Here is a 13,760-nt window from a genome sequence, read left to right as displayed (position 1 = left end):
AAGGTCAAGCCTAGGATCTAACCCTAGGGTATAGAATGGAGTGATCAGAAGGCCTGCATGTGAATTGTGGCTCTGGATTCTCTTGGAGGAAAGGAGAGTGAAAGAGAGAGGAGGGCAGGAGGCCTGGAGGAGAGAGAGCATGGGGAAAAGGAGAAAGGATGAGGGAAGGGAGAAGGGATGGGGGAGAGGAGAAGGGATGGGGGAGGGGAGAAGGGATGGGGGAGGGGAGAAGGGATGGGTGAGGGGCAGCAAGAAAACGGAGTGGATGTATGGGGTGAGGAAGGAGGTGGGGGGCGGGGGACCTGTATGAATGACTGTCAGAGGGAAGAGCCTCAAAATTCTCAGAACCAAGAAGGCTGGAGTTTCAAGAAAGGAGTTTAGAAAAAGGGGAGTTAAGCTATACTACAAGGCTGAAGCCCTTAAAATGGTGTTGTACAGGCACAAAAATAAACTGCTTGGTGCAACAGAATAGTTTGTCCAGAAAGTGTTTCTAATATGAGAGCTTTATATAAAAGCCATGAAAACCCAGTGAAGAAAACTTGTTCCTTGGTCAGTGGGCTATGGGGTGAGTTTTGTGAAGATTACATGAACTGGTAGATGGAAATGGGACTCTCTGAATGGCAAAACCCCCATAAAAGTTCACGAATAGATGAACACTCAACAATTAGTTGGAACATGTAAGTAACCAGTCAGTGCAAACCCTGGGAAGGAAGAACAGTATGGAGAAAGGGAATCACCTCCGGTGAGAAAAGTCCCAAACAGAAGAGGGGACACCTGAAGTGAGCTCCCTAACATCTGTTACCCTCCACCCCCCAAATACCAACACGTGCCTGTACTTTCTGCCCCAGCCCAATCCCAACTACCTAGAAAAATTCTGCCCTCTGTATTTGAACACCTTGTATAAAGTTACCCTTCTCCCCTAATCCCTTCCTGTTTTATTTACTCATTACATTTATCACTGCCTGAAATGGTCATATTTGCATTTTGTTTAGTATTCTGTCTCTAAACAAATGCAAGGGCCCAGCATCCTAGAAGAATGCCTGTTATTTATAATAGTAACCTCTCAATACTTATTGCCAGCGTGAGATAACAATGAATAAATGAATGCAGAATGCAAAAACCCCAGAACAATGGCTGGCACCTAATGAAGCATTCACTGTATGTCTGGGTCTGAGATTTTTGGTTTTGTCTTTTACCATTATGGAAGTCTTTAATCTTAGGAAATGTTAGTTCTCTTGCAACTTCAGTAACATAGTGACTAAAAAAATTTTGTCAACACTTAAAAAGCCTCCCTAGATAAGCATAAAAAGGTAGTCAAGAACCACATAGGGAAAAGATGTCAGAATTCATTACTGTGCAATTAATCAAAAGTTCAGATTTCCAAAATGACAGTTTGAATCTCAGGCACTTGAAAAGACTCATATTTTGATAAGAGCTGCAGACTGTCAAATATTAATGTTTTAAGATCAAGTGCAAGGACCACGTTCATGCTGCCCCAAAAGGGTGAAGTCAAGTCAATATTAAATGCATAATTTTGATCCAATTAAATCTAACAATAGGGAAACAGCAAGGGAGTTTGGAAACTGATTTGCTTCAACGGTTTTCTTATTCAATGAAGAGTGTTGTTCAGATAGGGAGTTTGGAAATATCACAAAAAATCTGGGTGTGCTCTGAGTGCTACTTGGGAAACTGTGTAATCTCAACGCTCAATAGCACAGATTCCAGCTAATGGAAATCAAGCATCCTACATCCCACTGGAAGGAATTGTTTTTGAACCCTGAAGTCCCAAGAGCCTCAGGTATCAGCTGGATGCTGGTAGTTCAGTGATAGAGTGTCCTCAAGAGTTGGAACGAGCCTCAAGAGCTGGCAGACAACAGGGCGCCCCCTCCTGGTTTTGTGTGATTTGTCACCTTGAAAACCCAGTCACTTCCTAGTTCTTATGTTTTCCTCTCGGTATCCCCACTCCATTCCTTTGCTATTCTTTTCACCTCTCCTGGTCTTCATGTCACTGTTATGTACGGCCAGTGAACTCTCTCCCCTTTGCTGACAGGCAGCCTTGTTGAGAATAAATAAGGAGAAAGAGGGAGAGAGATTAAGAGACCTTCCCTGAGCCTCAGTTTCTGCCTCTGTAAACCCTGCTTCCTAGGGTTAAGCATGCGGTAACAAAATGAACAGACACGTGCTTGCAGGAGATGACAGCACCTCCAGTGATGGTTGCCATCATGGTGGCGGTGGTTCATCGCTATTTGTGTCTAACTCTTGCAACTGCATGGACTGTAACCTGCTGGGCCACTCTGTACATGGGATTTCCCAGGCAAGGGGACTGGGGTGGGTTTCCAGTTCCTTCTCCAGGGAATCTTGCTGATCAGGGATCGAACCCTGATCTCCTGCATTATAGGCAGTCTTCTGGGTTGCAGGCAGGTCTTTTCACCAACTGAGCCACCAGGGAAGCCCCTGACTGTGATCCAGTGAGCAGGGCAGGATCTCAGGTTCACAGGAGCAGGCAAATGGGAGCCTCTGCCTCCTTTCTCAGGCAGCTCCCAAAGCACCTTGTTTTAGACCATGTTAAAATTTACTTTATTTTTTATTACTTTTATTTATATTTTTATTTATATTATTACTTTTCTTTATTGCACAAGAAGTACATATAGTTGTAGATAAATTATTAAATATAGATCACAAAAAGGCAATGTAATGATTTGTTGTCTTGTACCCGGAAGTACCCTTTGTTAATATTCTGGCGGGGACTAGCACTACTGCAGCGAAGACCAATGCTCAGCCCCCAACAGCCCCCAATAGGGCACCTTCCCCCTCCCCATTCCCCTCTCCTCTTTCCCTCCTCCCCTTTCCCCCCTCCCCCATCCAGCCACCTGATGGCAGGTCGATTGCACTGGACCTTCTAATTGTGGGTGGGATGATGTAACCTCACTGGAACAGACACATCTCCTGGATACGGAATTGCCTCCCATGCCCATTATGTTTCTGTCGACATCACCTTCCATGGACCAAGCACGCATTATTCACTCTCCCAGAATCCCTCATAAACCTGCTTCTGATCAGATCCTGCATGCCCCACCCCCTGCCCCCTTGCTTGTTACAACTCTACCTCTGGGAGGAACCAGTGAGACAGGTCTTTGCAGCTAAGGAGACACTGCTTTTTTTGGAAGAGACAGGACAAGCTCCAATTTTAGGTCTTGTAACAACCTCAGGCCAAGAGAAAATGTGTTTGAAAAGAAAGGATCCCACGCCTTCCCTATATGTATTTTTGTTCTTGAAAACCCAGCTACAGCAAATCCTCAAATGTGCTGCCCTCTTCCCTTCTTCCATACGTTTGTTTTCTTTCTCCTAAACTTCAGACCGCTCTACATGAGGGCTTCCTTGCAAGTGAGAAGACTTCCTGGGAATGAATCAGATGAGAGTGGCAAAAGGACACCATTGCACCTTCACCCAGAGGCCAAGGGCAGCTTAAAGTACCTATCTTAGACCTGGACTCAAATTCCACTCCCGACTCTGACTCTGAGCTTAGTGACCTTGGGCTGGTTGCTGAACTCATCAGGTCTCAGTTTCCTCATCTGCAAATTGGTCTGAACACCATTCAGGAACCCATGATAAGGCAGAACTTTGTAGCCTGTGATGTACTGCTCACGTTGAAAGTGTAAGTCGCTCAGTCATGGCCGACTCTTTGCTATCCCATGGACTCTAGTCCGTGGGATTCTCCAGGCCAGAATACTGGAATAGGTAGCCTTTCCCTTCTCCAGGGGATCTTCCTATCCCAGGGATTGAACCCAGGTCTTCCGCATTGCAGGTGGATTCTTTACCAGCTGAGCAACAAGGAAAGCCCAAGAATATGGAGTGGGGTAGTCTATCTCTCGGAGAAGGCAATGGCACCCCACTCCAGTACTCTTGCCTGGAAAATCCCACGGGTGGAGGAGCCTGGTAGGCTGCAGTCCATGGAATCGCTAAGAGTCGAACACGACTGAGCGACTTCACTTTCACTTTTCACTTTCATGCAGTGGAGAAGGAAATGGCAACCCACTCCAGTATTCTTGCCTGGAGAATCCCAGGGACGGGGGAGCCTGGTGGGCTGCCGTCTATGGGGTCGCACAGAGTTGGACACGACTGAAGCGACTTAGTAGTAGTAGTAGTAGTCTATCTCTTCTCCAGTGGATCTTCCTGAGTCAGGAATCAAACCAGGGTCTCCTGAATTTCATGTGGATTCTTTACAAACTGAGCTATCAGGGAAGCCAATTTGAGTAACTGTTCACATTACTCAAAGGTATTTGGACACATGTCTGTAGAAGGTAACTCAAATCAGGAGGGGTGAGGAGTGAATGAGCTTTGAGCCAAAAGGTACTCAGCTTCAACCCAGATAGCAAGAACCAAAGGGTTTAGTTTTGGTTGTTCTCAGGGAGAAAGCATATTTCTTTTTCCTGCCTGGCCTTTGCCATTCTTACATTAACCTTTAAACTTACTTTGCATGTTTCTTCATGTCATTTTGACTTTTTCTCTTAAATAATTGTATATAATCTTCCTTTAGTCATGTATGGATGTGACAGTTGGACTATAAAGAAAGCTGAGTGCCAAAGAATTGATGCTTTTGAACTGTGGTGTTGGAGAAGACTCTTGAGAGCCCTTGGACTGCAAGGAAATCCAACCAGTCCATCCTAAAGGAGATCAGTCCTGAATATTCATTGGAAGGACTGATGCTGAAGCTGAAACTCCCATACTTTGGCCACCTGATGTGAAGAACTGACTCACTGGAAAAGATCCTGATGCTGGGAAAGATTGAAGGCAGAAGGAGAAGGGGATGACAAAGGATGAGATGGTTGGATGGCATCACCGACTCGATGGACATGAGTTTGAGTAAGCTCCGGGAGTTGGTGATGGACAGGGAAGCCTGGCGTGCTGCCGTCCATGGGGTCGCAAAGAGTTGAACACGACTGAACTGAACTGAATTATATTGGGTAAAATAGTCAATTCATCCATCTAATGAATTCATTCATTCATCTTTCCAGTGAGCATTTATTGACTGCCTGTTTCATGTATTGCTCTCTACCTGTGGGAAACAGGAGGAAAAAAGAAAAGAAAGTTGAGTAATGAATTCCATGTTTAGATGAAAAGATGAGACAAGCTATGCAAAACAATTCACTCATCTCTGTATCATGATGGCATTTCAATAACCTGGTTCATGATAGACAATCATTGCTATCATCATCATTATTTACATTTATTGACTGCTTGCTGTATGCCTGGCCTTGGGTTTATCTTATTTAATCCCAGCAACAAAGTTATGAGAGAGGCTTAATGGTTATTGCTCTCTATTAACCACGATGGAATGATAGAGAAGTTAAGTACTCTGTTCAAAGTTACACAGCAAAAAGTATCAGTCCCAAAATCCAAGTTCAGGTTATCTAGAGTTTATACTTTCAACCCCTACGTTGTATTTCTTGCTGAGAATTCTGCGCCAAGTTAAAGGCCCAGCATATGCAAAGGCTCCGTCAAGACATGGTGTGGAGTTTCTAGGGCAAGAGGTTCAGATGGCTGGAAGTGAGCATAAATGGAGCAGGCTCTCTGCAGGGCAGGCTGGCCTGTGCACCAGGCTTATAAACCTGCGGACCAAGAGATGCTTTAAGCATAGGCTCATGTGATCCCAGGTGATTGCACAAACGGCTTTGTGATGACTCTGTGGAAGAAAGGTTGGGAGTGGGGGGACTTAACTCTCCAGGGGCAGTAAGAAGACTGTGGGTGGAGCCCATTTGATAGATGCTGAGGTCCAGGAGAAAAGAGGTGGCAGGCTCTGGAGAGGAGGAGGGTGGCGGCACGAAGTATTTAACAAAAAGAGTTCTCAAGAACTGGCGTCTGGAAGAAGGCAGGGCTGCGTCACCAGGTCACTTGGCAGTTTAGAGGCAAAACACGTCCACCCAATGTCCCAGCCGCCCTCCCTCCTGACTGTGGGTCCCCTGCTAACAGAGCATCCATCCTCTGGCTCCAGTAATTGGCTCCCTGGGCAGTCTGTTCCTTCCTCTCCATCAAATTAAGCTCTTTCTCTTCGGGTCTTGATTGTTAAAGCACCCTGTTTGCCCATGCCATTTACATATTCCAATTACCCGCTGCCATTTCCCTGCTAATGAGCCCATGTACCTACGTTCAAGAGTGTCTGGCCTGGAGCCTGTTGCGCAGGAGGGCAGAGCGCTATTCACAGGGTCTTCAGACAAGGAGTTCTGGGGCCATTTTCTCACCTCCTCCCACTCCTGATGGAGTAGACCGTTGTGCTTCATTATCCGCCCCCACAGACATCATGATACTCCGTTTACCTAGCTGACAGTGAGAAAAGCTCCATGCCAACTGGAGGAGCGCTCCCGGTCCTTACTGCCATCATAAAAGGTCCATTGTACCCTCAGTCAGTCACATGCGCGGAGCCTATTAAGTCCAAGGTCTTCTGAATTTCCATCCCTGAACGCTTTGCAGAGGGGAAGCTGATGCTCGGGTGCTAAGTAACTGGACAGAGGATTATGGGTAGCTGCCCAGTGATGCTGCCTACGGTGAATGCAGGCTTTTGAAACAGGCTTCTCTGGGCAGGAATCCTTTCTTTGAAAAATGCTAAGTGTTTGACCCTGGACTGGTTAAATAATCAATGTCTCAACTTCATCTGTAAAATAGGAATAATGATTACCTTAAAGGGATGTTTCAGGAGTAAGGGAGTTAACATTTGCAAACCTTTGGTACTCAGAGGCAATTAATCCATATTAACTGATCAACTATGAATATTAACATATTAATTATGATAATAGCAATTATTATGATATCTGAATTAGAAGAGAACTTCTGAGTGTTAAGTTCAGTGTTACTCAATCTTTGGTGATAGTGACCCACATTTATATTACAACCCAGTCCATGTAATACACTACTTCCCTGCTGGCTCAGACAGTAAAGAATCTGCCTGCAATGCCGGAGATCCAAGTTTGATCCCTGGCTCAGGAAGATCCCCTGGAGAAAGGAAATGGCAACCCACACCAGCATTCTTGCCTGGAGAATCCCATGGTCAGAGGAGAGCCTGGCAGGCTACAGTCTATAGGGTTACAAAGAGTTGAACGCGACCTAGTGGCTAACATTACATTACACCTAGGTAATATAATATACAAGTAATCCACTGAAATGAACAGTTCTTCAAACAGTGCTAGTCTGACTGAATATACCTTATGATATCCGCTATTCTATAGCTTATAAAAATGCTGATTGCAAGCTATGCTTGTCTGCCAGCAGTGCCAAAACAAAATGCCACAGCTTGGCTGGCTTACAGGACAGAAATTTGTTTTTTCATAGTCCTGGAGCGGAAGTCCAAGACCAACTTGTTGGCCGGGTTGCTCTTTTCTGATGCCACTCTCTGTGGCTTCACATGGCCTCTTGCCTGTGTGTGCCGACTCCTGGTGTCTCTTTATGTGTCCAAATTTCCTCTTTTTATGAGGACACTGGTCATATCAGATTAGTGCCCATCCTAAGAGCTTCATTTAACTTAATCACCTCTTTAAAGGCCCCATCTCCTGATACAGTTACATCCGAGGTCCTGCAGGTTAGGGTGCCAACATTCGAACTCTTGTGGAGGGCATACAACCCAGCTCATAAATGAGCCCCTCTACAGATATTCTGCCTTCTGCTGAAAGGTCATGAAGCTAGCTAATAAATTGTGAGTCCAGTTCAATCTATAGCCAAGTCCTTTGGTCTCTACCTGAATATCTCCAGCACGCAGCTTCCTAAGGAATCTCAATGCTGGATAATCACTCAGTGCATGTTCTTCGGGAAGCCCTCTGCTATTAGGCACCTTTTCTGCTTTACGTCATTTAATTGTCACCACTGCCCACTGAGGTCAGTTCTACACAGATATATATGGGTTGCCCAAAGGCAGAGAACAATGGCTGAGCCAAGATTCAGATTTTTCTCCAAATCTCAGAAGATGGAGTTTCCGTAACCAGAAATGTCTTCTTCATGATGAGAGAAGGTATTCCCCGGGTGATGTGACTATAACACGGGTGCTAAAATTCAGGTGTTTCCTGGGAGGACAGTGATAGCACCAGTTTCAGTGCTTGAAGACGTAGGCTTCAATCCCAGCCTTGGCACTTTCTGGCTAAGTGGACTTGGGGAGGCTATGAACACTCCCTCATGTTCACTTTCCTCTTCAGGAGAGTGGAGTTGTTAATAACGTCTATCTCGAATGGTTGTAATGAAGTCCAAGGTTAACTACAGGGACCCAAAGAAATTCTTGTTCCCTTGAAGGTGATTTTTGGGCCACATTCTTATTGCTATTTGACTCATTATTAATTTCTTTGAGCCTAATTTTATTATTATTATCATTCCCATATTTTATATGAAATATTATATCTGTACTAAAAGGTCCCTAAAAAGACTACTGAAAGACTAGATAATTTAACACAAGTAAGACATTGCATTATTTATTAAGAGAACTCAGTGATGTCTTGATTTTTCTTTTGAGAAGTCATTTTGGGAAAAAATATGAAAACAATACTTTATCTTTGTTCCTCAACGGAAGAACAGCCACTGTTTAAAAAAAATCTTGACTTCAGACTCCCTTTTAAATGGGTGCTAATTTGTACAATTTCTGAGACCGCACCAAACAGGCTTTGTCAGTGGAAGTCCTGGCCGGGTTTGCAAAAATCCCCTGTGTGGGGGACCAGGCGGGTCACAGAAAGCTGTGGAGCTTATGCGAAGTGTAGTGCATGGCACCTATCACAAGAGGGCGCAGTTCATAATGGTAGCAGCAAGTCGGGTTGTGATAATGGTGATGGATAAAAGGAGAGAAAGGACAAAAAGCACTAAGAGAATGGGGCAGAGACTCTCGGGCTCCCACTTCTGGGGGATCAGTGTGCCCCAGCCTGTTTCCCATCTGCTAGACCTCATACAGGCCACACTTGGACACAGCCCTACTCTAGTGGGAGGATCTCTGTTCTCCGGGTCTGTACTTCCCTCCCTGGTCTCAAGCTTTCTCTGTGAGTGTCACCTGGAGTGGTTGTCAGACTGGAAACTCTCCTTCTTAAAAAATACATGGAAACAATCCATTAAATGTCATATACCTTTCGTTGTTGGCATGTTGTATACTTACGTGATAGCTGTTATCTTCTTTTAATTCAAAATAGTTCTCCAAACTTATGGTTGTGAGTAGGGGGGTGGGAAGTAAGAGAAAGGGACGGGCAGGGAGTTTGGGATGGACAGGTGCCCGTTGCTAAATTTAAAATGGATAACCAACCTACCGTAGAGCACAGGGAACTCTGCTCACTGTTATGTGGCAGCCAGGATGGGAGGAGAGTTTCGGGGAGAATGGATACATGTATAGGTAGGACTGAGTCTCTTCGCTGTTCACCTGAAAGTATGACAACATTGTTAATCAGCTATACCCTAATACAAAATAAAACGTTACAAAAAATTCAGGCAGGGACCTCCCTGGGAATCCAGGGGTGATGACTCCCCATTTTCGATACAGGAGGCATCGAGGAACTAAGGAACTAAGTCAAGGAACTAAGATCTTGCATGCTGCAAGCTCAGCCAGAAGAAAAAATAAACATAAAAAATAGAAGAAGACTGTTGTTTTTTTTTAAAAAAGCATGCAGGCAGAGTGAAGGTCACAGAGGGGACCAACAAAGATCTTTGTATGGAATTTTAAACAAAGCCTGTCTTAAAAGCAGGATTGACATCAACAGGGGTTCCTACCAAGCCCTATAGATTTGGGGAGCCCAATTATCAACTGAAAGGAGCAGAATTACATGAGAAAAGAGCTCCTGCTTAATCAAGAAATTACGGGGACCCTAATTTCAAAAAAATGCTAATGGGAAATATTATGTATTTATATGCAGTTCTGAAAGATTTATGCCAGTCTTAATAGCTGGAGATGTCCTTCAAATTTTCCATCTGCCTTGAAATAGGTCTAATGTGATAACAAACAGGAAATCGACTGGGCTTGGGGACACGCAGTTCTGTTTGGAACCATAAAATCTACAAGGCTGCTGACGTTGCATATTAAGTAGCTGATTCTTTCCTTTCCAAATTAAGAGCTCAGTTTTGTATTACACTCACGGATATAAAACTTGGCTCTGTGGTTTGGGATGCATGAGATCTCATTCACTAAATATTTCTGGAGCAACAAAGAGTTTCTAGGATCTTCCAGGCTTGGCAAGGAATGAGGTAAGGCATAAACTAAATCATGGAAAAATCTCTCACTCTCTAGGAAGATGACGGAGAAGGGCAAGACAAGAGTAAAAATGATTGCAGTCGATTGTTTCAGAAAGATCCAGGCTTTCCCGAAGCATCCGTATGGTTTTATGATGCCATCATTGGGGATCTTACAAGCTTCATGCTTCTCTCCTAGCTTTGGCCAGAAGCTAAGAGCTGTGTTCTTTTTTTTTTTTTTCCCCTGCTCCTCTATTTCTATGTTTAAAACTTCATTCATTTCATAAACAGTCATTGAGCAGCTACTATATGCTGTGTCCTCTCCTAGGTGCCAAAAATACAGCTTTGAATGAAGGAAGCAAAACTTCCTGCACTCAGAAAGCTTACATTCAGGTAAGGCAGATAAACTGTCAACACAGCACTTAAGTCAACATGAGCATAAGATTTTCCTTCATGTTCCAGGTGTCTCTGACTATGGAACCAACACGTCATGGCAGGCCTATTACTGCGCCATGTTTGAGCCTCAGCTGGGAAGACTTGATGAATGGGTTTGAGTCATCTGGGGTGAGAGGATCCACCTCCAAGACAGCCTCTTCACTGGGGACCCTGGTAGGACTGTTGGCCAGAGTGCCTTCACGTGACCCCCTTGGGACAACAAGCAGGAAGTGTTCCAGAGTGCGGTGGAAGTTTTATGAACCTTTTGTGACCCAGCTTCAGGGTCAGACAGCGTCACCACACACTCCATTGGCTGGAGGAGTTAAAAGCCCCTCAGATTTGGACAATAACTCAAAGGAAAGAGCGTCAAAGAATTTGTGACTGTTTTTCAAATCAACGCACTCTGATGGGGCCAAAACTATAATTTATGGTGCAGGACTTCAGACTTAGGGCCAATCACAGCAGGCTCTGAACTTGGGGTCAGGCATGTGTGCATTCATTTAGCACGTGTTATTGGATTCTGAGGGGTGTGAGCTACTGTGCTAGGTGCTTCCAGCTCTGGGCTAAATGAGAAAGATTCTGCTTTCCCCTCTGAGGGCTCACAGCCTTGCAGGAAAGTCAGGTGACTAAACGAGCCATCGTTAGGACCGTTTGATCAAGGGACCATAAGACCATTTGACCATTTGACCAAGTGCCGTGATGGGAGCTACAGAGCGCCAGGGAGATACACAGAAGGAAAGACTAGCTGGGCCAGTGTGGTCATGTTATTTAAAATCTTTCTGCTCTTAGTTTCTTCCTTTGTACAGTGAGGCTACCAGGACCTAACTCATCAGGCTGATAGAAGCATTAGATGCAGTAAGTAGCCCAAAGTAGACCTCAGACAGTCTTTCCATATGATCCTGTTGCAGGGCCATGTCAGATGTCATGAGTGATGCTGGGGTCTTGGACCAAGGTGGAGACAGGGGGGATGATGTGAGATAGACTTAGGATGTAGATGGCAGGTAGAACTGATAAGATGTGGTGATGGGCTGAATAAGAGGCTAAATGGAGGAAAGATACTGAAGATAACTAGTTGGTATTTGGTTTAAGTAATTGGGTGCAATGTGGTGTCATTTACTGATGAGTAAGATTATGGAAGAAGCAGGAGTGTGTGTGTGTATGTGGCATCAGAGCAAGGGCAGTAAGTCAAGATTACAGCTTGACCTTGTTAATTGTGAAACATACATCAGACATCCAGGTGGAGAATTTCCATCTAGAATTTCTTCTAAGGAAATGACCAGTGATGCCTACCTAGATTCAGTGAAGTTTTTCACTGCGTTATTTGTAAGTCAAAACTGGAGCACACCAGAGTGTCTAGTGTTATCCTTGAAAGTGCTCCTTGTGAAAATTATAATGAGACCAGAAAATTCTCATTAAATAAACACATGAATAACTGGGTGAGCATTTACTGCATGGTGTGATAAGCACTAGTAGAATATCCACAAAATGCTCTTATGGTAAACTCCATAAATCACGGAAATTTAGGAGGGGAAGAAGCCTTGCAGGTGGTGGTGGTGTTATTTCAGCTGCTGCCAGGGAGGCCCTTGTCTAGGCTGTGCATTTTGATCCTTATTCACGGGCAAAGAATTGAGAAGGGCCCACACCCTGGCCCCTGGTTCTGTTGCTGCCAATTAACTGAATGACCTTGGACACATCACCGAACCTCTCTGAGTGGGGTTTCTTCACAGTTAAATGAGATGCGGATAATCCCTTAGATTCCTTACTTCTCAGGGTTTCCATGATTGGAATGCTACAGACTCTTCCTAGAGCATAGAAGGAGCCTTGGGGTTCATCCCTTCCAGCCCACTCCTAGTTCAGCTAATGTGTGGAAGGCAGGAGACCTCCCCAAGGGTATACAACCCCTCTCTAAATATCTTCATCATCTTTACAATCTTCAGCAAGGAGGTGTAGAAACAAACAAAAGAAGTGAAAATTTGAGCCCTGGAAATAAAACTGATGACAGAAAAAAAAATATATATCAATTAGACTTGGTCTTAAAATAGTCAATTGCAACCTTAATTGATTTCAAAGAATTTATTTCTAGCTTTATTTACGAAGTATTATGAGGTATATTAGACTAAGTTGGATTTGCATCAGGCTTTAAGGCTTAGCAAGAAAAACAAAGCTTCTGCAACAATTTTCCTCCCTTCTACCAGTCTTGCCCTCACTGTTTGTCTGTCCCCCACAAAGTGTACCCAAAGCAATTTCCCAAAAATGTAAATATAATTGTGCACACACACACACACAAACATACACAACCTTGATACCTTAAACATCTGTGCATAAAACTCCAACAGGTCACTTTTCCCTATGGAATAAAGACTAGGTTTCCCAGGGCTGGCCTCTACCTGCCTCCTCCAGCCTCTTCTCTTGCCATTTCCCTTGCATCCTTCTTGCTATCTCTGAACACACCAGGATGTTTCTAAATCCTTTTGTCTTTGCTGAGGTTCTACTTTTGTGTCCTTGAACAGTTCTCCTCACCTGGCTCCCCAGACAAACATCGACTCATCTTTCCAGACTCAGCTGAGCATCACCTTCTCTGCAGAGTCTCTGCTGACCTCTCTTGTCCCAGAGGAATATGTCTTTCTCCTTTGTGACTCTTTAAACCAGGCCCCATGTAGGTGGCAATCTCCCTCAATACAACCATTCAGTGTCTTTTATTTCTTTACTTGTCTGGCCCCCTCTATAGACTAAGAGCTCCTTCAAAACAGAAAGTGTATTATTTCATCTCGATATTCCCAGAATCTTTTCATGAACTTACAATACCAATGGATTAAGCCCCTTCTAAGTTCCCTGCGTTTAGGATGTAGGAGAGTAGTAGAGACTGTATCTGTTTGCCAGCTTCCCCTTCTTCCATGCTGGTAGGTTTTGTATCTCTGTACATGGACACCCAACTCAAGAGTACATTTGTCGGCCTCCCTTGCAGTTATGTGGTCATGGGAACAAGTTCCAGCTACGGGATGTGAATGTAAGCAATGCATTCACCTTTGGCCTCGTGATCTCTAAGGGAAGAGGGGCCCTCCCATTTCTCTCCCCTTTTCTCGCTGGTTTGAGTGTAGACATGACAGTGGCTGCTGGATCATCGATTTTGGATCTTGAGATAGAAGCTA

General features: G+C 44.4%; 1 long non-coding RNA gene across 1 annotated transcript; it reads left to right on the top strand.

Moving 5' to 3' along the window:
• The first annotated feature begins 10,075 nt into the window (after positions 1 to 10,075).
• On the top strand, positions 10,076 to 12,057 carry LOC138446060 (uncharacterized). Its single transcript, XR_011259120.1, has 3 exons — positions 10,076 to 10,191; positions 10,505 to 10,569; positions 10,639 to 12,057. It is a non-coding gene; the product is annotated as an uncharacterized lncRNA (long non-coding RNA).
• The last annotated feature ends 1,703 nt before the right edge of the window (positions 12,058 to 13,760 follow it).

Source organism: Ovis canadensis, chromosome 9 (assembly GCF_042477335.2).
Source record: "Ovis canadensis isolate MfBH-ARS-UI-01 breed Bighorn chromosome 9, ARS-UI_OviCan_v2, whole genome shotgun sequence".
Taxonomy (NCBI): Eukaryota; Metazoa; Chordata; class Mammalia; order Artiodactyla; family Bovidae; genus Ovis; species Ovis canadensis.
The sequence above is the reverse complement of the archived record's forward strand: the minus strand, read 5'-3'. Positions and strand labels throughout refer to the sequence as shown.